Genomic DNA, 8586 nt, shown 5'->3' on the forward strand with positions numbered 1-8586 from the left:
CACAGGCTTCCCAAAAGATTTTCTCCAAAGAAGATAAAACCAATTGTCAACATCCAAAGCTTGTTCTGTTCTCTTGTCAGGATGGTGAAGTATCACTTCTGACTATTTCTACAGTACTATAGTTAAACAGTATTAATCAACAATTCAGCTTCAAATAACTTCTCAAACAACACAAGTTGTTCTACTGATAATGGGTCTTACAGATAAAAAACAATGTACTGCATCATAATTCCTCTTTCCTTATATAGAATTTGGCAAAGGTTTTAGAAAGGTGTGGAAAAAATACAGGCTTCAAAAATATGGTTCAAAATACAAAGTGAATAAAAACAATTGAAATGAAATATTTGGTGTGACCTATCTTTGCCTTCAAAACAGAATACATTATTCAGGTACATTTAGACACAGTGGGGGTCATTTACTAAGGGCCCGATTCGCGTTTTCCCGACGTGTTACCCGAATATTTCCGATTTGCGCCGATTGTACCTGAATTGCCCCGGGATTTTGGCGCACGCGATCGGATTGTGGCGCATCGGCGCTGGCATGCACGCGACGGAAATCGGGGGGCGTGGCCGAGCGAAAACCCGACGGATTCGGAAAAACCACCGCATTTAAGAAAAAAAATGTGTAGCGAAAATTACACTTACCTTCACCAGGTATAGGCCGGTGAATTTCAGGGCATTCCAGCGCGCCTCCGGGGAACTTCAGCGCAGCAGCGCCACCTGGTGGACGGCGGAGGAACTACCTTAGTGAATCCCGGCCGGACCTGAATCCACCGCAGAGAACACGCCGCTGGATCGCGAACGGACCAGGTAAGTAAATCTGCCCCAGTTTGTGAGTAAACTCACCAGTGGTGTTGAACGAACCAGAACCTCAAAAATTGGGCAAACTGGTTGCTTCGTGGTCAATCACAGCCACAGCCATGCCCGAGTTTGAGCATGGCTGTGACTGGCAAGGCGGGATCGATAGGGAACATTTCACTATTAAAACATTTCACAAATGCCCTTTTTAGGGCAGATAAGGAAGAAGGTTGTGAGAGAAATATAGAAATAATTGCCCTTTTCAGGATAGTGTAAGAAAGTCAGAGGTGTGATAATGAGATAACCTTACTGCATCATCAATTAGAGAAATAGCAGCACTCTTGCTGCAACGGTATATCCCTAGATATACAGAATATGAAAAAGAGTCCATATTCAATGCATCCATTTTCAAGATAGCAGTGCTCCTGTTTGCTCCATCTATATACTCATATGCTTCTAAATTTCAGTGTGAAGAACTGAGAATGGGAGGTGATGGAGGTGGTGCTGCAGGGAGAGGATGTATTCTGTCCCTGCCTGCTACAACTTCTTCTGGTGTAAGCAGGTTCCAGGGTGTAGATCACATACTTACCCCAAAGGTCTCACAAAGTTGATACAGATTGTTTTTGACATGTCGTGCTGTTGAAAGTTCAGAGCCTTCCACCTTGACCCACTTCAAAACAGCAAAGCCATCTCTGCCACAAGTCATGGATGAGCCACATGAGGGGACAAAGTTTGTAAAAGGCCCAGTGTCATGCCATGGGCAAAGGGCAGGGGCCCCTGTCTGTGTTGGACTCTCCTAGTTGATATTCTATGACTCATCCATCTGGCCTACTTGCAGACAATGATGAAACCCAACTGCTGGGGCTTTCTACGATGTACAGACGGAGAAGGAGGGATGCCAGGGTTCATGACAAGGTACAAGACCAAACATAGATGCAAGGAAGTGATGGATGAGGAGGTGGTGGTCAGGAAGCCACAAGCAGCTAGCAGAACATGAATAAGAGAGGCAAAGTGCAGCAGTCAGTCCATAGCCACAACATTGCCTACTACTGCCCAATGACTCAGCACACCAGGCTGGCCCAAAGGGTGTCCGCAGCACGGCATTTTTCATCATCCAGAGTGCAGAAAACATGTCATTCGCACACTGTGACCCAAGTCTGTAAAGTGGGGCCAGGATCTCAATAATCTCAGCACCTTGTTTATGACCAGGCACCCACAACGAAAAACATGAGCTGCAATAGAAGAAACACCAAAAACGCCAATCACTTTTCTCTTGGAGCCAGATAAGGATATAAGAAGCAGCATCCAGTGGACCACAGAGGCCATTGATTGGCTGAAGTGGATCCCGTAACAACCAGCATTTACAACCATCAAGTGTTTCCTGGTGCCGGAGAAGGAAACACTTTTTTTATCAACACTTCCCCAGGACCCCACAGAATTTACCCTGTAAATCAATCTCAGATTTTTGGATTTTGGTTATATACACCAATGTTTTTTTTGCCATTACAAAGTTTTGCAGAATGACTCAAATTCTAAATAACAGTTAAAGTTAAAACTCTTATGTTCCTATGTTTGCTTAGGTTTTCTGTTGCTATTTTGTGAACATAAGAAAAAGTAAAAGTGATATTTGTGTCCAGAGACTAAACTTTGCCTAAGGCTAGATGTCTTATCACGTTCTTGGAAGAATCAATTATGTGGATTGCAGAACATTGCATGGTAGAGAAGAAGTGGACAAAATAGAAAAGATAGAACAACTGAGAGTGTAAACAAATGATAAAGCCAAGTATCTAATGTTACTATCCAAAGATGTGGATTTACTAAACAGAAGTTGTTTTGGTGTTGGCTAGATTGAGGTATAGAGTATGGAGTAATCTATTATTAACCCCTTCATGACTCAGCCTATTTTGGCCTCTAGGAAGCAGCCCCATTTTTCAAATCTGCCCTGTGTCACTATAAGTGCTCATAGCTTTGGAACGCTATGAGATATCCAGGGGATTTTGAGATTTTCTTCTCGTGACACATTGTACTTAGTTTACATTAAATTAGTTAACATTAATTTACATAGAATTAGATTAAATTACATAGAATTAAATTAAATGTAAACATTAAATTAGTCTACATAGTTTTCATTAAATTAGTTTGGATGATATCTTTTGTCAAAAATGCGGAAAAATTCTTTATTTTCAAAGTTCTAAATTCTCTACTTTTGATGCAGATAGTCAAAGCGCCAAAATAAATTCATAAATTACATTTCCCAAATGTCTGCGTTATGTTGCCATGATTTTTTAAGATTCCACATATTTTACTAGAATGTTATGAGGCTCAGAATTTAGGTGCCATTTTTCAATTTTTTGGGAAAATCACCAAAACCCGCATTTAGATGGACCTGCTCAACTTCTAATTGACTGTGAGAGGCCTAAATAATAGCGAGACTCGTAAATTACCCCATTATCGAAACTATACCCCTCTATGTATGAAAAATCACTTTTGAGAAGTTTGTTAACCCTTTAAGTGTTTTATAGGGGTTAAAACAAAATGGAGGTGCAGTCTACAAATTGTAATATTTTTTAACAATACACTCATTTTGGGTGGAAAATTAAACAATTTAAAAAGGATTAAATGAAAAAAAGGCTCCACAAATTGGGTTTGATATCCAGTTTTTCCCGAGTACACTGATACTCTATATGTGGTGGTATCCTCCTGTATGGGCGCACGACCGGGCAGAGAATGGAAGGAGGCGCCATCCAGAGCAGATTTGCTATGTCACATTGTAATAATTGCTATAATTTTTTTTTCTATTTTTATTGTGGACCTATAGGGGCTTACTTCTTTTGCCACATGAGATTCACTTTTCTGGTACAAAATTATGGGGCATCTATAGCTAATTGGTGAGATTTTATTAACTCTTTGTTGGTGGAGGAAATGAAAGTCATCAATTTTTAGGGAGATTTTTTGGTGTTTTTTTTTTTGGATGTTTACCTTACCATAAAAATAGTTCATTATTTTTATTTTATGGTCGCCACGATTACGAAAATACCTCATTTATAAAGATTTTTCCTTTTTTTCCCATTTTTACTGAATAAAAAGTAATTAGGTGAAAATGTTGTCAATTTTAGCATCACCTACTTTCATATGCATAACTTTTTAATTTTTTGGCTGACAAATGTTGTTAAGGACTTATTCTTTGTGAGAAGCATTGTTCTTTTTAGTGGTCTAATTTTAGAGTGTGTTACTTTTTTATTCACTTTTTAGAGCATTTTTAAAAGGCTATTTGTTAAAAATGATCTGTTTTCTGATGTTTTTGCGGGTTTTTTTTCTGGCGTTTACCGTGCAGGTCCAGTAACGATTCTGTTTTATTATACAGATTATTTTGGACGTGGCAATACCAAATATGTGGGGGTGGGGGCATTTGTGTTTTTGTGATTTTTATACTTCATTAAGTGTTTTTATGGGAAAGTGACATTATAGGGGCTTATATTTTTATTTATTTATTTTTTGATTTATTCTAATCTTTAGTGTTTTTATTTTTTTTACTTGCACATACTTGAACTTGAATCAGTGACGCATGCGCAGACAGTTTACAGTAAGACCTGGAAGGGGTCTGTCTGTCCAGAAAATTGGGCACTTGGTAGATCCCAGGGCTGCCCAGAAGTGGATCGTATCTTCCTGCAGAGATGTATTATAATGTACAGGTATGTGTAGGGGTTAAAGGAAATGTATCACTGATATTCTTTATGACTCCTTTGTACAGGGAGAGGGAGGAGATAAGCTGTGACATCATCTATTGTCAGTAGTGATGTAATGATGGGTCAGTGTTATCTATACAGAGGTCATTGTACAGGAAGGAGGAGGAGATAAGCTGTGACATCATCTATTGTCAGTAGTGATGTAATGGTGGGTCAGTGTTATCTATATAGAGGTCATTGTATAGGAAGGGGGAGGAGATAAACTGTGACATCATCTATTGTCAGTATTGATGTAATGATTGGTCAGTGTTATCTATACAGAGGTCATTGTACAGGAAGGAGGAGGAGATAAGCTGTGACATCATCTATTGTCAGTAGTGATGTAATGATGGGTCAGTGTTGTCTATATAGAGGTCATTGTACAGGGAGGAGGAGGAGATAAGCTGTGACATCATCTATTGTCAGTAGTGATGTAAGGATGGGTCAGTGTTATCTATATAGCGTTCATTGTACAGGGAGGAGGAGATAAGCTGTGAGATCATCTATTGTCAGTAGTAATGTAATGATGGGTCAGTGTTATCTATATAGAGGTCATTGTACAGGAAGGAGGAGGAGATAAGCTGTGACATCATCTATTGTCAGTAGTAATGTAATGATGGGTCAGTGTTATCTATATAGAGGTCATTGTACAGGGAGGGGGAGGAGATAAGCTGTGACATCATCTATTGTCAGTAGTAATGTAATGATGGGTCAGTGTTATCTATATAGAGGTCATTGTACAGGGAGGGGGAGGAGATAAGCTGTGACATCATCTATTGTTAGTAGTGATGTAATGATGGGTTAGTGTTATCTATATAGAGGTCATTGTACAGGGAGGGGGAGGAGATAAGCTGTGACATCATCTATTGTCAGTAGTGATGTAATGATGGGTCAGTGTTATCTATATAGAGGTCATTGTACAGGAGAGGGAGGAGATAAGCTGTGACATCATCTATTGTCAGTAGTGATGTAATGATGGGTCAGTTTTATCTATATAGAGGTCATTGTACAGGGAGGGGGAGGAGATAAGCTGTGACATCATCTATTGTCAGTAGTGATGTAATGATGGGTCAGTGTTATTTATATAGAGGGCATTGTACAGGGGGGAGGAGGAGATAAGCTGTGACATCATCTATTGTCAGTAGTGATGTAATGATGGGTCAGTGTTATTTATATGGAGGTCATTGTACAGGGAGGAGGAGTAGATAAGCTGTGACATCATCTATAGTTATATTAGTGATGAGTCCAGCTACAAACCTGGAATAATAATCCATTTTACACAGCCCTGATGCTACATACAACACACACACAAAAGCATGAATGCATAGATCTCCTGGGCCACTACCTAACACTGTCTGCAGTTGGTTAATTCCTGAATTAAGAAGAAATCTTAAAGAGGAGTATTAATATATATATATATATATATATATATATATATATATATATATATACAGGCAGTCCCCGGGTTACATACAAGATAGGGTCCGAAGGTTTGTTCTTAAGTTGAATTTGTATGCAAGTCGAAACTGTATATTTTATCATTGTAGATCCAGACAAATTAATTTTTTTTGCCCCAGTGACAATTGTAGTTTCAAAATTTTTTGCTGTAATGGGACCAAGGATTATCAATAAACCTTTATTACAGACTCTTTTAAGCTGATTATTGCAGCCTGGGACTATAGTAAAGCATCCAGAGAGCTTCACCAGAGGTCACAGTGGGCAGAGGGGTCCGTCTGTAACGATGAGTCGTCTGTAAGTCGGGTGTCCTTAAGTAGGGGACCGCCTGTATATATATATATATATATATATATATATATATATATATATATTTATATATATATATATATATATATATATATATATCATAGGAAATCATTGAAAACCAGGCAATTGGTTCCACAATGACCAAATACATTGGACTACATGCAGGACTCATGCTCGTAATCCAAATTGATCAAAGGAAATCATTGAAACTTAGAATCTTCCTTCTCTAAATATATTTGATTATGCGTAGTACAACATCTAGCCCCTTTATTTCTTGTACTTCTTCAATATTGTGTTATACAGTTTTGTGAGAGAGGGATTTACAGTACATGGTGGGGAACGCTCACATTATGCTTTTATTATGAAATTTTGCTTGTAAACCAAATTACAATTTTTGTAAATTGCAAGACATTTGCAGACCCAGTTACTTGTAATCCAAGGTTTGACTGTATATAAGAAGATGGCAACCATCAGCCCCCGCTCTCCACATTGTCATAACTGTGATTGTTTATGCACTGCATAAATCTACCATCCACAATCTTTTGTTTTATGCATTAACCTGTATGGTAATGTATGAATATATAAGCTGCACTCACACAGTGTTCTGTCCATGGGAATATGAACTCCCGGTCACACACATCTCGTAGGAATAAAAGCTAGCCAGCACATTCCTGTTCTTTGAATAAAAACCACTTTATTAGCGTATAAAATCCATGATTCGCTTACACATTTTGAGCGGTGGCGCCCCTGGTCTTAGCAAAAATCACAAAGGTAAATAGAACCCAAGGCCACTGACAGCACCGTTACATAATAACACATAAATGCAAAGGATCAGGGGCGTAACTAGAGGGTAGGAGACATAGCAGCTGCTTTGGGGCCCTGAGTATCATGGGGCCCGACCACCTGACCTGATACACTGCAAAGAACGGAGGACCTTCGGCAGTGTAAAGGTGTTTTGCTGTCTCCTAGTTAAGCCACCGCCAAGAATGTGAGATGTATGTCAAGAAGGTCTTTAACCACAGATACTCTCCGGAGAAGAAAAAAATCAATGAAAAATAAGGTTCCTTTTTAATTCTGCCTATAATTGGGTTTTTAGAAAACAAGGAGCCTTCTTCTGTCAACTGAAAATTCTCCCTGATTAACCCATTCAATGGGTTCATGTATATAGAAGACCTATATACACTAGCATTTCATGTCATAATTCATTGAAGTAACATGTAGAAAAGTTATCCAATTCAAGTAAATACATTATAAAACCTTTTTTTCACTGTTGGCAGGGAAGAATTATAGAAAGAGAAACCAGGATGCGAGACCCAGGGCCCCCACCAGAGAACAGAAATAGGGGGCCTCCACCATCCTCCGTGTCCCAACACCTGACACATGATCAGCAATATCAGTGCCGTGAGGACACTGATACAGCTAAGTGATAAGCAGTGCAGGGAGTCAAGCTCTCTGTACAATCCTTGCTCCTGGTCACCCTTGTCACGGGCAGAGGAGGAGGAGGTTTGCATGTGAGTGGGCAGACCCTTGTGGTTGATGAGCATATCTGTAGCATGTGAGATGTTTATGATAAGATGAGGTTTGCATGATGAGGTTTTGCAGCAGCTGAGGTGTGCATTATAATGTTCTGCAGCAACTGAGGTCAGTACTATGAGGTAATTTGGCAACTGTGGCATGTAATATGAAATTCTTCAGCAGCTCAGTTTTGTATTGTGAGGTTCTGTGGCAGCAGAGATGTACTGTATGTTATGATATTTGGCTGCCGCTCAAAGTAGCATTATGAGGTTCTGAAGCAGCTAAGGTTTGCGTCATGATGCTCTGTAGCAGATGAGGTGTGTATTATGAGGTTCTACTACAGATGAGTTGTGTATTGTGACGTTTTGTATTGTATTGTGACGTGGGTATTGTGATATTCTACAACATTTGAGATGTATGTTATGAGGTCCTGCAGCAGATGAGATGTGCATTATGAGGTTTTGCAGCAGCTGAGGTGTGTAATGTGTAATCCTGCAGCAGCTGAGGTTTATATTGAGAGGTTCTACGGAACATGAGGTGGGAATTATGAGTTTCGTGATAAGTTCTGATTTTATGGTGCTATAGAAATAAAGATTTATTATAAATTTTCGGGAATTTCTGTTACTCAGAATAAATTGAAGCACCCCACCAGATTTCTTGTCCCGTGTCCACCACTACCCTTAACCCCATAGCGCAATAAGACGTACCTGTACGTTTTATTGGGCATGGGGTAGTATGAAGAGGGTTCACGGGCTGAGCCCTCTTCATACACGCCGGGTGCTTGC

This window comes from Engystomops pustulosus, chromosome 2 (genome assembly GCF_040894005.1).
Source record: "Engystomops pustulosus chromosome 2, aEngPut4.maternal, whole genome shotgun sequence".
Lineage (NCBI taxonomy): Eukaryota > Metazoa > Chordata > Amphibia > Anura > Leptodactylidae > Engystomops > Engystomops pustulosus.